This window comes from Thermobia domestica, chromosome 9 (genome assembly GCF_964235325.1).
Source record: "Thermobia domestica chromosome 9, izTheDome1.hap1.1, whole genome shotgun sequence".
Classification (NCBI taxonomy): domain Eukaryota; kingdom Metazoa; phylum Arthropoda; class Insecta; order Zygentoma; family Lepismatidae; genus Thermobia; species Thermobia domestica.
Genome location: NC_137462.1, coordinates 206329175 through 206349217, shown reverse-complemented (window position 1 = coordinate 206349217; position 20043 = coordinate 206329175). Strand labels below are relative to the sequence as shown.

Below are 20043 nucleotides of genomic sequence, written 5' to 3'. Positions count from 1 at the left end.
AAAAACGACGGACCCCCCTACACAAACCTGCTGGCTACACCCCTGCCCATTTGATACGAGCTGCGATCGAACCAGATACCTCACGCACCAGAGATGAACCTTCTTCTACTACTGAGCCATCAGAATCTAAATAAAAATTTGATATAATCAGTGAAAGTTGGATTATCCTTCCTTGTCTAATGTTAAAATCCTATTCCTTGTCCAAACATACCTATTTCTTTAGCGTCTTTTCTTTATTCATTTTCTCAACAATATAACATTGGTAGTACCCGCCGTTAAAACTTTGCTTTCGATCGATCCATTCTGCAACTGCTTTCCTCAGCTTATATGCGTAAATTCATGCACAATGCATGAACTGCATGACGCGCATAAACTCACATCGTTAGTTTACGCGCGTAAACATACGGTAGTGTATAGCTGAGCTTATGTTGCAGACCGACATTAAACAGGTGTTTGCTTCAGGAATAAAATATAAGAAATGTATTCCAAGTCCAGATTATAACGACCTGCAAGATTTTAACCGCTATGCAAACGAAAATAAAGGAAAAGTGCATTCTGTACTATCTGAAGTGTATTATATTTATCCACTCGACGAATGTTTGACATCTGACCTGTGATCTCATTGTCGAAACATCTTTGGGAATGGAAATCCCATTTTTTCATACTTATTATCAGTGGTGTTTGAGGCTGGCATTTGTTTTTGTTTTGCAAATTCCATGGCCATTTTCTTTTTCTAATAGATCATAGAGTAAGGAAACTTCTTGACCCTACAAGGTAAGAAATTTATATATAGCAACTAATGTGAAGCTTACGTTCATAGAAAAGTCGAGCGAAATATGTATTATTTTAATTGTAGGTTCTTTAAATCTCAACAAACAAGAGCTCTTAATAGTGTTAAATACATGTAACATAATTTTTTCTTAGCTTATTAATTTATATTATGAAACATTTTATTTATTCTTAAAAAAAAAAAACGACAGTTTTAGCAAGTTAATTTTACTGAATTCTTCTTGAGATCTTTAAATGTATTTTACGCGAAATTTAATTACTGCACTATGTAATTTTAATATTTATTTTTAAAAAACTGAAGCAATATTATATTTATATTTTAGAAAATTTGCAAGGTGCAAGGGACACTTAAATAGACCAGAAGGAGAAATATACAGGGTGTCCAATATACAATGCAACCCGGAGTTTGGGATAGAACTTTTGAACCTGAAGTAATACACGAATAATGGTTATACCAAAGTGAAGCTTTGTTCATGCATATATTTTTAAACTAGGAAGCAACGATTGAAGTACACTAGGAACCACACAGTGTTGCCAGATGTAACCAAAGGTGTATTTTTTTTTTCAAAACATGTAAATTGACACATAACTCATATGTTTGGATGTTCTTCGTTAATTTTCAGTTTGTTTAGTTGGAGTAGCTTGGAAAGTATGGAGCAGAAAAAAGAATTTTTCATTTCCACCGATAACTAATCGGATGAGGCCTCTGTAAGGGGTAACTAGGGAAATCGTAGTTTTCATAAATTAACACTCTGAATTGGCAACTTTACTGATGTTTCAGTGCATCAAAAGGTGTGTTAAGCATCTAATTACATTATGCAATTCCTGAAAACAATGAAAAACAAACTTTGAAATTATAATGAAATTTGTTTTTACTTATATGCATCCGGCAACACTGCTATTCATTTCTATGGGGCTATTTAAAGCAAGAGGCATACAAGAACAAATCTCGAACTATTCAAGACCTGGAAACGAACATTCGCGGTGCCATTGAGAACATTAACACTTCTAATCTTCGTAAAGTTGTTGCCAACCTGGTGAAACGTGTGAACCAGTGTTTGAATCAAAACAGAGGACACTCCCAGCATCCGCTGTAGAGCTGGTAACTCATTTCTGATAGTAGCAGTGTTACCGGGTGCATGTAAGTAAACGTTTTATCATGATAATTTCAAAGTTTGTTTTTCATTGTTTTCAGGAATTGAATAACGTAGACAGATCCTTAACACACCTTTTGATGCATTGAAACATCAGCAGTTGCCAATTCAGTGTGTTAATTTATGAAAAATACGATTTCCCTAGTAACCCCTTACAGGGGCCTCATCCGATTAGTTATCGGTGGAAATGAAAATTTCTTTTTTCTGCTCCATACTTTCCAAGCTACTCCAACTAAACAAACTGAAAATTAACGACAGAACATCCATACGTATAAGTTATGATTCAATTAACATATTTTGCAAAAAAATTGATTTACACCTTCGGTTACATGTAGCAACACTGTGTGGTTCCTAGTGTACTTCAATCTATGCTTCCTAGTTTAAAAGTATATACATGAACAAGGCTTCATTTTGGTATAACCATTATTCGTGTATCACTTCAGGTTCAAAAGTTCTACTATCCCAAACTCCGCGTTGCATTGTATATTGGATACCCTGTATATACATACATACATACATACATACATACATACATACATACATACACACTTCCTTCCTTTAAAGTCTTTTTATTTTATTTTTTATTTATTTATTTTTTTTTTCGAAATCTACTCTGAAACGATAGCATTCAGTTTGCCACTACTCGATTTTGGTGTTGTTTGTCACAATATTTTCATACGGATTTATCAGATCATATTACAGTGAAGTTTAGCACATACCTAACGAAAGAGCTAAAGGTTACCAGGCATTTATATTCATATTGATTTAATGTGATTAAGTGGTATGTATTCTCGTCTTCCGGACAAATGAGGTATCATATACTAATTGCTAAAAAAAAAAAAAAAAAATCTAAATTTTACGATAGCTTCGTCAATTGACATAATTGTTTAAATAGTAAGGTAGTTAGGGATCTCTTGCCTGTCAGATGTCAATTAACAGATTAATATTTTTTTTTCTACAACAAGCAAGACTTTATTTTACATGAATTAAAGACCAAATACAAATTCAATTTATGCTCTTTTGCAGGAGACCAATTCGACAAGCTTGGAGCCTTATATAAATGACAGCGTTTTGGTACTAATGAAAAATACAACTTACGGTATAAATGTTAATTTTCGACCCATGTTGTGTAGATGCTGGTCGATTACTCGACGAGATGCTGGTTGGTTGCTGAGATGATCCTTGGTCCTCTCCCTTACCTTTTTATATTGTATAAATTTCCTCAGTCAGACCCTGAGGTTCTCCATAACAGCCTTGTTTGTTCACTTAATTACTTTTTACGCTACGTGACTGCCGGAGAACCTCATTAGTCCACGATAAGTGTGACTGTTTATTCAAAAATTCTTTTGTAACCTAATTTAAGTACACATACATTTTTTACATATAATTACTAGAAAACAATGCTAGTTATTTCACTAAACTTTTTTGATATATTCCTTTTTGCAATATGTTGAGCTAACTTTTTTTTTTCAACTCATGTCATAGTTTCAATACAGTCCCCCCACTGATGAGGAACTGTTCCTGAACATCACCGTAGTGTGTGTCACTTTTTTTTTTTCAACTACAGTTGTGTAATGAAACTATGACATGAGTTGAGGGGGGAAAAAAAGGAGTGACACACACTACGGTGATGTTCAGGAACAGTTCCTCATCAGTGGGGGACTGTAATGGAACTATGACATGAGTTGAGAAAAAAAAAGCTCAACATATTGCAAAAAGGAATATATCAAAAAGTTTAGTGAAATAACTAGCATTGTTTTCTAGTAATTATATGTAAAAAAAAATGTGTATGTGTACTTAAATTAGGTTACAAAAGAATTTTGGATAAACAGTCACACTTATCGTGGACTAACGAGGTTCTCCGGCAGTCACGCAGCGTAAAAGGTAATTAAGTGAAGAAACAAGGCTGTTATGGAGAACCTCAGGGTCTGACTGACGAAATTTATACAATATAAAAAGGTAAGGGAGAGGACCAAGGATCATCTCAGCAACCAACCAGCATCTCGTCGAGTAATCGACCAGCATCTACACAACATGGGTCGAAAATTAACATTTATACCGTAAGTTGTATTTTTCATTTGTACCAACTCGCTGTCATTTATATAAGGCTCCAAGCTTGTCGGATTGGTCTCCTGCGAAAGAGCATAATCTGAATTTATATTTTGGTCTTTAATTCATGTAAAATAAAGTCTTGCTTGTTATAGAAGAAAATTATTAATCTGTTAATTGACATCTGACAGGCAAGAGATTCCAAACTACCTCAATATTTTAACATAATTGTATTTCCTGTTTTAACGCAGTTCGTAAAATTACCTCATTTTATATAATGTAGCTACTATTTTTTCCGTTATGTTATGCGATTTAAAAACTGGCATTTATATACTTAAAGAAATGTAAAGATGAATCGAAAACTAGAACCACATTATGCTTATCATTATCATTATCATTATGCTTATCATATATAACTTCTTGACTCAAAGCAGTGGTGCCCACCCCCCCTTATGTCCATGACGCACCCCCCCCAATTGTCTATCCGTAGGTGTTCTTCCATGAAAAAATCTTCTTTTCGATTAATTTTACCCCCCCCCCATCAAACATATTTATATAGATTTTTAACCCCCCCTAATATTTCAATGACGCAGTTTGCGTCATAGCCCCCCCTTGTGGGCACCCCTGCTCAAAGTGATATTATGATGTAAGTTTCATATTCACAAACATCTTGCTTGACCTTTCATTAACTTGTAATTTTCTTTGATAGGTGTTGTTTTAACAAATTACAGGCTATAATCAACGCACAATTTCAAAAATTTAGTTTTAATACTCTTAAATTTGACTTAAATTAAGAAATGTTCATATTTACTGTATTGTAACAGGACAATATGCCTTCAAACAGCAAACACATAATTAAAAGTAGAGGCTGCTTCGGAGGGAAGTCACCGTTAAAAAATTAGTTTTCTTTCTTCAAGTGAGAGAGAAAAGATAACCTAATGGACTTACAAGACGTGGGACTCGATTAGAAACACTATTTTACGGGCCCCAGGCTTCCAACTAACTTGCATATATATATATATATATATGAAGGGCTTGGAGTAATATAACTTTAAGCCACATTTATACGTATTGTGCAACGAAATTTATCGCTGCACTACAATACAAATTAATGAAGGCAAGAACACCATTTACGATATTTACTGCCATCTAATCTCAATTTTTGCAAATTTGTCAACAGCAACGGGTAGATTTTGTTTTTACAAATGCGGCTTAGCACTATATTGCCCCAAGCCAATTATCTATCTATCTATCTATCTATCTATCTATCTATCTATCTATATATATATATATATATATATATATATATATATATATAATATATATATATATATATATATATATATATATATATATATATATATATATGTAGGGTGCAAATTACAGGGAGAGATGAGGGGGAATTTCCCCCTCAATCACATTTTCTTCCCCCCCTCCAAAGAAGTCAGCTGAAGTATATCCACCGGGGATGCTCGCTTCTCCCCAAACTATGCTCAGTATAACTCCAAATTTCTTCGGAATGATCGATGCAAACTATTCAGTTTTGGTCATTTCTACTTAAACCTGATTGTCCATTATTTTCAACGTTGTTTAGTTGAACTATATTATTATGACTATGGTTGTTACTTGCAACTGTACCTTCGTACCCTTTAGTTCGTCATCGTTCGTGAATTTGAATGTACTAATTGCGTATAACAAAGCCACATATGGATTTATAAATGTTCTTAGCGGTTGGTCAAGAAGAAGTAAACAAATAGCTTCTTCCACCATACTTGGCGAAGTTCGGACATGCCATATTCATCCTCTACATTTGTATCGATTATCATCTTATTTTAATTTTTGTTATAACATGTTATTTCATTTTCCAGTGTACTCTTTGTTAGTACATGCTCTTCATTCCCTAGTAGTTTGTGTGTATGCAACTCAAAAGTTGCAATTAATTTGTGATAGCAATTTGTGATAGCATAGCAATTACTGCCTTTACAGCTTACGGAAATGAACTTTTGAAACTGTACTCAAAATCTGAGTACATCATTCGTCGTTATAGGTATTCTCTCGTAAATATATGTTAACGTACACGCTGGGGATTCGCTCCTAGTGAGCAGACATGTTAGTGAAGGTGATTTTTAGGTGAAATGAAATGAAATCTTTGAGTTTTACGTCCCACGCTTATGCCGGTTAGGCTAAAGGAGACGGTGATGATGAGTAATGAATGAAATGGTGGAATGAAGACAGTGGGAGGAAACGGGAGAACCCCGAGAAAACCCACGCACACGGTGTTTGTCCACCACAAAGTTCACTTGGCGGGAGCTGGGATCGAACCCGGGACCCCAAGCACCAGAGGTGAACGCTCTACCACTGAGCCACCGCGGCCCCCTGATTTTTAGGTGAATAAGCGCATAATTTAAGATTTGTTTCAGCATTTGTTAATACGACTGGTTCTCCGTGTCATTGTCCGTGTCTGTATCATAGGTGTCCAAACTCGCGAGCCCGACGCTCGTGAGCTCGGCACTCACGCTCAACCGGGCTCGGGCTCAATAATTGAGCGCGTGCCCGAGTGAGCGCGAGCCCACTTGAGATTAGTGAGCGCGAGCCCCAGTGAGCGCGAACCCAATCGAGAGAAGTAAGTGCGAGCCCGAGTGAGCGCGAGCCCAGTTGAGGGAAGTGATCGCGAGCGCGAGTGAGCGCGAGCCCAATTAAGAGAAATGAGCGCGAGTGCGAATGAGCGCGAGCCCAGTTGGGAGAAGTGATCGCGAGCCCGAGTGAGCGCAAACCCAGTTGGGAGAAGTGATCGCGAGCTCAAGTGAGCGCGAGCCCAGTTAGGAGAAGTGAGCGCGAGCCCGAGTGAGTGCGAGCCCAGTCCAGAGAGATGAGCGCGAGCTCGAGTGAGTGCGAGCCCAGTTAGGAGAAGTGAGCGCGAGCGCGAGTGAGTGCGAGCCCAGTCCAGAGAGATGAGCGCGAGCCCGAGTGAGTGCGAGCTCAGTTGAGAGAAGTGAGCGCGAGCGCGAGCGAGCCCAATGGAAAATGGCCATCTATGATCCTCGGTGCTGAAAGAGGCGACAAAAACACAATCAAACCAACGAACCTCTCAATCGGAGGATGGTTCCCAATTTGATTTAAGATGACATCAAACAACTTTTCTGTACTGACGTAGTATCATGAAGCAATTCAAACATGTTGTCAAATCAAATTAACGTGAACGTAATTGTATCATTTTATGGACGTTGAAATGAAAGAGTAATACTTTGTATATACAACAGTATCAAATTAGAATACCATTTGAAAAAAGAAAGAAAAAATGAATCATTCAATTTTACGGCTCACAGTTATGCATTTTAGGCTAAAGGAGGGGAATAATTAATGACAATGAATCAATATGCAAGAATTGGTAAAATAAGAATGGAGGAGGAAACAGGTGGACACCGGGAAAACCCACGGGCAGGGTTTAGTTCACCACAAACTAAAAAGAGTCCAGGATCAAACCAGATATTCCCTCGTACCAGAGGTAAATGCTCTATCACCACCATTCACCCCAGAATATAATTTATTTGGAGTTAAATTATCCTTTTACACAGACGCTTCGTAAGATGTGAGACTTAAATTTAACCTGGAATTAAAGATAAGTAAGTTAGACACGAAGATGTTCTTTAAATTAAACAGGAATTTGTGTCTCAAATAATGGTTAGAGCTCCTCCGTGGCTAAGCAGTTAGCGTACGCGCCTTTGGCGTGGGAGATCCGGGTTCGATTCCCGGCGGGAGCTCATGTGGTTCGGATTCCACGTTAATCAGTAGGTCCACGTCTCACATAGCCTCGCTGCTGAAAGGGACGCTAAACTGAAATTCAACTCAACTCAAATAATGGTTAAATTATTGCTGAACGTTAATTTTTGTTCTAGCCTTTCTGTTAGATAAAAGTTATTGTATACTCTGTTTCTAACAAATTTAAATGAGATGGAAATAAAACAGCAAAAGGTATTTAACAGGATTTTATTTGTACTCTAAAATTTTGTTTGTATTCTAAGCATAGCGCATCCTTAATGCTTCATGTGACAGGTGTGTAGTAAACAATAAAACCAAATAATCGTTGTGGGTTGTTCGTCTTAGTTTCTTCATTTGAGCATGTTGAAGATATTGCATGTTCAATGTGGGTCTGAAAACTTAATCCGTTGTTTCAACAGAGCTGATCACCAATAACACATTGGCGAAGTCGCATGACATAAAACTTTCTTTTGTTGTTGTTGATATTTGATAATGGCTTTGGAAGATCGACCTACACACGATGATGTATTCGACGACAATATAATAAAAATATTCCAGACTATGATGCTATGTAAGAAGGTTCTTCATACATGTTCTTGTACTTATGGAATTGAAGGAAAAACTTATACCTCAGATGTTTAGATCCAAAAATCGTTAACCGGTTTCTTCTTAACAGTGTACAATGATTACTTTAACTTGGTTTTCTTCTAACGCTTAAGAAGGAATAATCTTCGCGTCCAGTCTCCGGACATGTTTGCTTGTTTTGTATTAAATTCCGTTAGGTAAACAGATGGTAATGTAGAAAGAATATAAATCATAGGAAAACGTGTCCCACAACATGCTTCAATGTTGATTTTTTTCACTTTCTAATCTGTGAAGTTCTTCCACATACCTATATTTTCTTTTTATTACCTTTTCTTTTTGAAGACGAATGGTTAATTTTCATATGATGCTTCATTGTAATCAATTAGTTTTCAATTAGAGTGAGAAAAAAGAAAAGAAAAGGAAACTTTCAGATAAAATACATCAAACTGACACTGCAAATATACTGATAATTTTATTATGATTGAGAAACCGAGGCAGCTAACTGTACCTTCCAGGTTTCACTTTAAGAAGTTCCTAATAGCTTTTTTTCGTCGTAACAGTCCTTGTCAATTCCTTCTTTTCTGAAGTACTAAACAATGAAGGGTTCCGAGAAAAAAGGAGAATGCGCAAATTTATGCCACCACCGTCTCCATCTAGAAGGCACATCTTCGGCCAGAACTCTAAATGCTTCTTTTATTTCAAGTTCCACAACTAGTTTCAAAGACTTAAACTCATTATCTAAAAGCCTGTTTGTCTTTCATTTTCTCACACAACAAAATAAATGAAGAGTCACTAAGGATGCATTTCGTTGTTGCTTCCACTTTAGAATCCAATTTGCAACGTAAAGGTTCGACAGTAGAAATAATTTTTTTTAAAGTTTCTCTGGACTTCTTGAGTATTTTTCAATATCAACGATATTACGAAGCAGCAGTTTATCTATATAACATCTAATACGATTTACTTTTCTGCTCACTAAAGAAGAAACACTACTTGGTACAGTATTTAGCGCTCCAGAATTATCAGAAACTATAGTTTGGTCAGTAGATGTGCAGGCATCTGTTGCGTCCTGAATGCTGTCTTCAACCGTGGACTGAACTGCTTGATCACGAAATCTTGGAATACTAATACATGGCACAAACATGGTATTAGAAGCATACACGAAACACTGACTTTCTGGTTCAGTTGTCTGCTGTAACGTCTGCTGTTGCGACTGAGACTCAGTTGCTGAGCACAAGTTCTGCTCCTCAACCGATTTAAATTCTGAATAATTTCCAGGACATTCACCTGCAAAACTTCTCCATCTATCTCCAAATTCTTCATGTTGCACTATGTGATCACTGGCCAAAACATCAAGGTCAAATAATTGTTTACGTAAAAACAGATGAGTAGGATATAATGAATGGTAATTTTCATTAGCTGTATACACGACAATTAAATTTTCTATAATATCAAGAACTGATGAAATCCGAAAACTTGATCTTAAAATTAAAGTAGACGAATATCTGTGTCTCAAAAGAAGTTGCAAAAGAGACAACTTTTTGACGTGGTCTTGCATTAATTCACCTTGTTCCTCGTGTACTATGAATTTCTTCTTCTGTTGACTTGTTGCAAAGCTGTGTGGTGATACTGAACGGTTGGTATGTTTCAGGTAACACGAAGAATACTTGCCATTGCCATGTGACAAAAATAATGCTACATTTTGCGGAATGCATTTAATAAATGGTTGCAGTCTCCTCTGCTTAGGTGTTCTGCACCCAGCTAGTGAAACTTGGATAACCTTCAACGGCAAAGGACTCAATGCCTTTTGGAAAGCTACAATATCTATTGTGGCGCTGCGAAGGGCAGATTCCAAAGATGTCGTCGAAATTTTGACATTCACCGAGCAGCAGCAGTATAGTTCTTTAATTACGACACTTAACGAAGGTGACACAGAAGCAGCCGTAACACACCTTTTCATAGACCTTGCAACATCCATGACTTCTGGACTGACATTATTTCCAACAGTTTCCTTGTTTCTTCTACGGCGCCGCCTCCTCTTTTTCTTGGGTTTCTGTTTTGGAGTACTATCCCTAGCTGGTGCAGTTCCCAGAAAAGGTTTTGTGTAAGTTGGTAGACGTGCTGTAAAAGGTAATGGATGATAGCACTGCATGTAAGTATCTCTATACAAATAAGGCCTGATTGGATACATGGAAAATCTTCCAGGCATCATGTAGGGTTCTCTAGCCCTGTACCTTGCAAAGATATCCATTTGGGTTAGCTTATTTATCTTTTTTTTTTATGATTTACTTAGCCACAATCTAAAAACACTTCCTTTCTTAACACACATAAACGCTCGTCTAAGGAAACCATGGTAAATCTATTCTTAGAATAAAATATTGTTATGTTTGTTGAATTAATTTATTCGTAATAGCTAAAGGGTTTAACAGACACAATTAACTTTAAAATGTATCGACTACAAGCTCTTGACATCCAGCTCTTGGTCTCAAACTTATTTACGACAGTTCGCACTCACTGGGATTCCAGACTTCTTTTCTGCAGAAGTCGACTCTAAAATAACTGAAATTTTCGAAATTCAAGATATTAGGCAATCAAAATAATTAAATGAAGAGAAATTGCTCACAAAGAAGGGTCACGCAGTGGCTCCGCTGAGATCCGAACGAGACAATTGTGTTTGCATTTGGTATGTTATAACTAGACGAATCCTAAAGTTATACGTGCCACCGGGCGGAATGTCGTGAGTTACAACATATTTTGTAATATAGAAGCTACAAAGCTGGCAGAATAGTTTGAACCTAGTCATTTGTTCGAAAACGCAGGGGTGCCCATCCCCCCAAAGCTGATGGCGCACTCCCCCCCAAAACTAATAATCTCTTCCCTCCTCAAAACTCAAGTCCTCTAAAAACAATTGCCCAGTGTAGCAGTAGTTTTTATAGTACTAGTAATTGTTATTTTTGTTGTTGTTTTTATTTCCTGTAGTAGTATTATAGAATGCTTGTAGTAGTATTAGGGGCAGTAGTAATTATAAAAATGGCATTACTTTTATTAGTAGTCTTGGTAGTGTACAATACTAAATATGTTCTATAAGGATATTGAAGGGCATAAAAACTTCTACACACTGTGTATGGCACAGGTATTCTTTTTTTACAATTAGTAGTATTATTTTTTCTTTACAAAATATTGATATAATTCCCTTGTACATGAAAAGTAAGACGCAAGTTACAAGTTATTGAGTTTGATACCAAAAGAAAATGTTATCCTCGAAATTAGCCTACAAAAAGAAGTGATATCCAACAAAAAAACATTCCTGTAAAAGAGCCAAGTACGAGTGGCCTTAAAAAGAATTGAAATCACAAAAATGGGCACCAAGTTCTGGTGGACAACAGTTACAAACACTCACTGGCTCACTTCAAATTTAGATTTGAAACTTGGCTGTTGTCTGTATGGTTACCACTAGCTCACAATTATGTCAAACTACTTTATAATTTTCAACAGACAACATAGGCAAGTCTGTATGGTTACCACTAGCTCACAATTATGTCAAACTACTTTATAATTTTCAACAGACAACATAGGCAAGTTTCAAATCTAAATTTGAAAGTGATTCCTTGAGTGTTTGTAACTGTTGTTCACCAGAACTTGGCGCTCATTTTTGTGATTTCAATTCTTGGCGCTATTTTAACCGATCTATTGTTCGGTTACGTTTACATTTATTTATTTATTATGGACTACATATAATACGTAACAATATTCTGTTACTACTTGATATATGATGAATGATCATATTTTCTATAGTTTTCTATGTGTGTGAATGTGTGATTACATTTTCCAGGATCTGCGAAAAACGAACAACTGCCTAGCTGGCTTCACTCTGTACAATACATGGAGCTGAATATATAGAATACTACTGGAGCGACCTCTCACGGAAAGTCTCTATTGTACACAGTGATGCCACTTGTGAGCTGGTTTTCAGTTTACCGCAGGCCCTGGAAAATGTAATCGCACAAACAGAAAACTATACAAAATATTATTATTAACAGCATTACTTATTAAGTGTCGTACATGGTATAAATAAGAAATAAATAAATGCTCCCAGCAGAAAATGGGTAAATTACCTACACAAAGCGATAAACCGACCAGCCCATCCATTCATATAGCAACTTGCGCGGTACTTCATTCATAGAGTTTCTAAGCAGGGGGTAGGGGGATTCATTCTCGAGATTAAAAAAAAAAAAAAAATCGCATCGTGTTCCAATGTTATTCTGACGACAGCAAAATTACTTATTCGACATTAGAGTAAAATTCTTCCCCAATTTTTTTTATTCCCCCCAATTTTTTTCTCGATGGCACAACTTGTGCCATTCATCCCTCCTGTGGGCGGTCCTTCTCTCTTAAAACGAACCAACCTTTCCTTTCATACGGCTACTTGCGCGGTACTTCATTCATCGAGTATCGAAGCAGGGGTACGGGGGTTCACCCCGGAAAATTTTTGAAAATTAACTTATCAAAATCGTGTTTTAATGCTATTCCGACAGTAAAATTGCTAGTTCGAAAGTAGAGTAAAATCCCCCCCCCCCGATTTTTTTCTCAATGGCGCAGCTTGCGCCATACATCCCCCCTGTGTGCGGCCCTGCGGAAACGGTTGGGTAAATGGAAAACTCGGACAATACTCATTCCATCATTTTCAAGACCACACTTTTTCGGATAAAAAAAGTTTACCCCAGGGTCCTCGCAGGGTCCCAGACAGGGTCCAACTCAAAATTCTCAAATGGCAAGGGCGGTTAGGTAGCACATCGTTTGAAAGCTGTTGTAAAACGAAAGAAAATGCAGCAAGTCTCGACTCTCTATGACAACTCTGTGCAAAATGGCGGAGGGACAAAATGTAAACAAAACTTAATTGAAAAGTCCATGGTCACCCCTATAAATAGGAAACGGCGAGACAAATGTGAAAGTAGGAAAGAGAGTGTGGCATTATTTTCAAAGTACAACAATTTAAGTTAAAACGTCTTGTCCCAGGGCTCACACAGGGTCCCGGGTGGGGTCCAACTAAAACAGTTTCAAATGGCAAGAGGGGTTAAGTAGCTCATCGTTTGCAAGTTCTTGTTAAATGAAAGTTGATGGAGCAAGTCTCGACTTTCTACGACAACCCTGTTCAAAATTACGGCGGGTCAAAATTTAAACAAAAGCATATTTGAAAAAACTATGGCCACCTTGAATCCAAGATGGCCGCTTAAAACCTATGTTATACATAACAGTACAAATCTAAATTTCTACTTTTCTCTATTATCTATAGAGAAATAGAAACAATAGGAAGACTAAAGAGCAATTGAATTTCGATTCACTTCAACTATTATTTCATTCGGTAACAACACATATATGTTTTGTTCTTAATGCACGTTTGTCACGGTTCTCTCGACATCATTTACTTGAATATAACGAATATGCTATGAACACACAACTCTGACTTCCTTCTCATACTGCTAAACAAAAGTTGAATACCTTCTGGTATTTTTCTAATTTTGTCCTACGTAGTTCATGCAAAAAGGACTTGCTGCACCAGTAGGTTGGTTACTCTATTGTAACGTATTCGTGATGGTTCATTTGTATGTCATTCGTTGGTTTGATCGCAATACTTCAAGCAATACCAAATATTAAAAAGAAAAAAGAAAAAGAAAAAAAACATTCATTTGCAAAATTGGCGAGTAGTACTAAACCATGTGTAAGTCATTTCAGTACATCGAACATCGTTGTTTGGACACAGTAGTCCAACAAATAACACGTTTATATACAAACTCATTTTTCACGCTGGCAGCCATATTGAATTACAGATTATACCCTTTGATATTTTGTGGATATCTACTAATAAAAATAAACGTAAATACCACATTTTGCTTCTCCAACACCAGTAGTGTGAGCTGGACATGCTTTCGATACAAAGTGCGGCATTTTGAACTCAAGATGTCGCGTTTTTTAACATTTCCCATATTTTCGTCACATACTAATTAACATTAATGTTAAATTTGGTTTTCCTAGCTTCAGCAGTTTAGCATGCTTATCCTTTCGATATAGGTTTTAAGCGGCCATCTTGAATTCAAGGTGGCCATAGATTTTCAATTAAGCTTTTGTTTACATTTTGACCCGCCGCAATTTTGGACAGGGTTGTCGTAAAAAGTATAGACGTGCTCGATCTTCTTTCAGTTAACAAGAGCTTTCAAAGGATGTGCTACCTTTCTTGCCATTTGAAACTTTTTAGTTGGACCCCATCTGGGACCATGTGGGGACCCTGGGACAAGACGTTTTCAGTTAAATCGTTGCACTTTAAAAATAATGCCACACTTCCTTTCCTGTTTTCACATTTGTCTTACCGTTTCCGATTTATAGGGGTGGCCATGGACTTTTCAATTAAGTTTTTATTTACATTTTGACCCACCGCCATTTTGCACAGGGTTGTTGTAGAGAGTCGAGACTTGCTGCATTTTTTTTCATTTTACAACAGCTTTCAAATGATGTGCCGCTTAACCCCCCTTGCCATTTGAAAATTTTGAGTTGGACCCCAAAAATTTTGTCGTTGAAAATGATGGGATACGTGTTGGCCAAGTTTTCCACTTACCGAACCGTTTCCGAACAAATGACCACAGTAGGTTCAAACTATTCTGCTAGGTGATTTTTTGTAGTTCTTACATTACAAAGTATGTTGTAACTCAACGATATTCCGCCCGGTGGCACGTATAACTTTGGGATTCATCTAGTTATAACATATCAAATGCAAACACAATTGTCCCGTTCGGATCTCAGCGGAGCCACTGCGTGACCCTTCCTTGTCAGTATTTAATAGTTACCACATCTTTCTTACTTTTAAATTTCCAAGCAATGCTATGCATAAGAATCGAAGTCTTATACAGCGACTTTGTCCGCCCGTCTATCAGGCTGGTAGCCAGCCCAAAAATGTAGGGAGGGGTAATAGAAGTTAGTGAGGCCCGATCCAATCACATTATAGTACATCACCATATTATAGATCATTTCCAAGCCTACAGGGTTTGTCCGGAAAGTAATAGGACTGAGTCGATTTAAAAAAATTATTGAGCCAATCGTTACAATTCTTTAAAAACTTTCAAAATAGGCTCCTTCTGCGTCGATGCAGCGCTGCCAACGCGATTTCCAAGCATTGAAGGCGTTACGGAAGTCATTCTCCGGAATAGCCTTGAGAGCCGCGGTGCAAGCTGCTTGGATCCCCTCTGTCGTCTCAAATTGCTTGCCTTTCATCGGGCGTTTCAGGCGAGGAAACAAAAAGAAGTCGGGGGGGGGGGGCACATCTGGGCTGTAGGGCGGCTGCGGAAGCGTTGGGATGCCAGCCTTGGTCAGGTAGCTGTTCACAAGAAAGGCGGTGTGAGCCGGGGAGTTGTCGTGGTGCAGCTTCCAGTCGGCTCCGATGTCTGGTCGGACCCGATTGACCCATCGTTTGAGTCTCTTGAGCACTTCCACGTAAAACTTGGCGTTGACGGTTTGTCCAGGAGGAACAAATTCATGGTGGACGATGCCTTTGATGTCAAAAAAGACAATGAGCATCGTTTTCACTTTGGATTTGCTCATTCTTCCCTTTTTTGGGCGAGGAGACGCCGGCGCGTGCCACTCGGAAGATTGCCTCTTTGTCTCGGGATCATACTCAAAGATCCATGATTAGTCACCTGTGATTACGTTATTCAAAAATTGGGGGTCACTTTCACACATGTTCAAATTTTCTTGGCATAATTCCACTCACCGCAATTTCTGGTTGTCAGTGAGCACTTTTGGGACAATCTTCGCGCACCAGAGTTGGCGTGGGTCAATGAAAACTTGACCCATGACCCACCTTGACCCACGACCCACTATAAGCCACTACCCACTGTGACCCACTCTGACCCACCACCAACTGTGACCCACTCTGACCCACGACCTACCGTGACCTACCACCCACCGTGACCCACTCTGACCCACGACCTACCGTAACCTACCACCCACCGTGACCCACTCTGACCCACCGTGACACACCACCCACCATGAACCACTATCATCCACTGTGACCTACTCTGACTCACCAAAATTCATTGTCATCAACTCTGAACATGATCCACGGCCTCTTCTGTACTGACTAAAGAGTTTACACTTGTAATAAAATAAGACTGTGAAATTGTCACTAATCGGAGTTTGAATTTCTAGTCAATCGCTCAAGCACCACTCTGTTACAATAACGGTGGATCTGACCTTTACGATATAAAATGGTAAAGTGTTTATCAGTGAGAAAATTGAAACAGTCCGAGGTGGGGGGAAATTAGTGTGTGCCTAAAATATGCTTGTACTAAGAGAGTATTCTTGTAAGTGTTAATTTCTGAACGCATTCCAAAAGAAACTTATATTCGCAGGAAAATACCCCTGTACAATATGGAAAAGGTTATGGTTTCTCAGTTCACAGTATTTTTCTCACAAAAGACTTGAAAAATCAATTTTTCATAGTGTATAAAGGTGCTCGGGTACCCTATATGAGAGCATCTCCATAAAGTATGCTCATAATTGTAATTTGTGTAATCACTAAAACACCACATATGCATAGTTACAAATATGCATAATTGCAATTATTATCAATATTTATAAAAAAGCAGTTTACCTAAAGCGAAGAAGAGACTTACTAAAAATTAAGTACAAAGTTGAATAATACAAATAAGCCATTAGTAATACAAGTATACATTTTCCATAACTCGTAATTTTCCACCTTAAAACAAATCTGAAATCGGGTTTATTTCCTGTTGGTAATTTTTTCGTGGTAAATCATCCACAGCGGAATGATGTCCATCCTTCAGCCAAGAAAAAACTAGCTCGTCTATTTTGAGCTTATCTAGCGGTGGGCCATTAACATTGATGAATAACAAGTTAGACAATGTTTGAGCACTTAGTCTATATCTAATATCAGTCATCTCTAAATTCATAAGGGGAAATCTCCGTTCGCACTCCGTCGTGGAAATTGATAATACTTCTACCCGACTTCTGCAACTCCTCATCGACAATCTGCTTGTTAGACTTAAGTCTGATAACGAATTTTCTTGGTCATTTTTGAAATACTCAGCAAGAAGTATCATCTCTCTATCACCATACAACATCTTTTCCATATCGACCATGTCAGTTGGCAATGTCGACTCATGGAAAACAGAAACTTCATCTACCACACCTTCGATAGGGAATCTTGTGCATAAATTATGAATTAAAGCCTGATAAACTGATGATTTCTTATTTGTTTATAAATTTAATTTTTGTAATTACACATAAAGGTTTGATGCCATTACCAAGTTCCCTCCTCCGTCTAGAAAGCGAAAGGGAACGAGGTTGAGAGGTGACTGAGAATTTCCCTCCTTCCCCTTCAATTACCACTCTGATGTTTGCCATGTGCCAAATTACGATGAATTTCAATTAAATTATCATAGTATAATTATTTCCTTGTTCAATTATTGATACTTTTAGTGGAAAAAAGGATGAAATTTGAAAGTTCCAAATCAAGGTAAGTAGACCAACGTAAAGGAAAAAAAGTATAAAATTTTCCATATAATTATGCGTATACAGTGAAAAATCCTTTTTCCGGACAGCGGTATATTTTACAAATGTACGGCATCCTCTTGCTTACTATAGAAATCAGTACGGAGCATACGTTATCCATATGCTACATAGGCACTGCCCTTAGATGTTACATCATGCCGTTGCAGGATGTCTGACATCTAACAGTTTTCCGTATATCACATGTATATACTTATGTTACCTTCGGCAGCTATATGTTATATACGTCCATTTGTATGTGAGATCCTGACCGCCTACATTGTTTCATACAGAAAGTACGTATACATGGAACACTTATACAGAAAGTATTATAAAACATGCGTTTTCAATTATACGTCTGCTGTACGTTAAATCCAAAAACTACAGGAATTACACAGGGAACCTATCTTTTTAAGTACGCCACCTACAATTTTTTTCTCAGTGTACAATCCAAACTTAAAATTTCCGTGTAATTAAGCTTACAGTACAAATTTTATGCCTATTTTTCTCACAACTTTATGGGGTGATTGCCCTGTGCTGTAAGCGCTCCATATAGTAAACATAAGCTTCAGCAATTATTATAGTAGAAAGCAATGGGTATATGAAACCAAGCAGTTTTTTTTTTTTGTTTCTGATTTTTTTTTTAAAAAAACATTGATCATTTTCGATCATTTTTACAAACCAACTCACTAAAAATTTCTCATATATAGAAAGTGCCCCCCTCCCCCCGTCATATAGGAGAATTTTAAAAAAATGCTAGGACACATTATATTTATTTTCAATAAAGAGTTAATACACTGAATTTGAGCTCCGTAAGTTTAACGGCGTGTGAGATACTATTTTTTTCCGCAAAAATTCGGATCCTCACTACCTCCTTACAAGGGAACCTTCCGAAAATGATAGTTGCAGGGAAAGATGTGACCTATGCCAATGGAAAGAGCTGTAACAGAGATGTTCATTCCCAAAAAAATTAGCTGCCCATAGCAATAAGTTCAAGAAATATAAGGGATGGAAGTTCGGGAAACAGCAAGGTTGAACAAGGGGGAAAAAGTGCAAATTCCGCAAAAAAGGGCGGCACGGCAAAATACAATGCTGACAAGTGATGAATAGAAAGAGACTTGCCACAATAGGGAACAAAAAAAATGAAGGCCACCAGTGGGGTTAACAGTGTTGCCAACTGCAATGAAAAGTACATGTTTTGCAAAGAGTGCAATATTCAATGTCTATCTTTAATGTAGAACATAAGCTATGACGTGTATAATCAGTGGAAAATAGAAAAAACAGAAGTACGAAAAATACGGAAAAGACGGAGTTGGCCATAATGCGCCACATTTGATCACGAGCTGTACATATTAGAATGAACAAAACAAGAAGCACCAACTATGCAGGAAACCGACGTACCTAGATTCGAAAAGAAAAACGAGTTCCAAAGTTGGCAACACTGGCCATGAAAATCCTCACAATTCTAATATAGTTAGGCCACTCGCTTCACAAAAAGAAAATTCCGGCTACAGGCATTAGCCTTCGCATCATTTGTACATGCTCGTCAACATTGTACGTGCAATTGTTCGATGAGACAATGGTCCAAACAGAAGATAAATTTGCAGAGAGCAAAGCGGAATACTGCCAATCCGTCACACATGGTACAATGATCGCCTGTGAATGTCTCGAAACAGTACTCTAGAGGTGTCGGAACCTTTGGTGGTCTTTCTATCACATATCCACACCTGTAGAAAGCAAACATAATCAATGGCTTGATTTGCTGTGTGCTGCTGTCTGCAGTACTATCACCGCCTATATGATATATTCAGAGTGTCCCACCTAACTCTGCGACTGAAATGGTTTCAAAGCGAAAAAATGTGACACATCCAGTTGTGCAGGAATGTACCCATGTCAGCGAGCGACAAACTTCTGTAAGACGCAAGTGTCCCCAAGTCCCCCATCATAGGGTCCCAGGGGCCAACTTCAAAATTTCAAATAGCACCATAGGTCGAGTTATATTTCTTTCGATAAATCTTGGAATATGCAACAAAGCATATCAGAAATATTTACTATATAGGATTTCAAAATGGCCGCCAAAAATATCTGCTCGGTGACAAGAACAACGTGCATTTTTGGCGGCCATTTTGAAACCCGTGCTTCATATAGCAAA

General features: G+C 37.7%; 1 long non-coding RNA gene across 2 annotated transcripts in view; it reads left to right on the top strand.

Annotated features, from left to right (window-relative positions):
• Positions 1-281: 281 nt before the first annotated feature.
• LOC145660565 (uncharacterized) overlaps positions 282-20043 on the top strand; it is a 70485-nt gene continuing 50723 nt past the window's right edge. Inside the window, exon 1 of one of the 2 annotated variants that reach the window (XR_014126835.1) lies at positions 282-774. This is a non-coding gene — a long non-coding RNA (uncharacterized LOC145660565). Of the gene's footprint in view, positions 775-3944; positions 4004-20043 lie in introns of those variants that run through there. The other variant, XR_014126834.1, reaches the window with a different exon arrangement.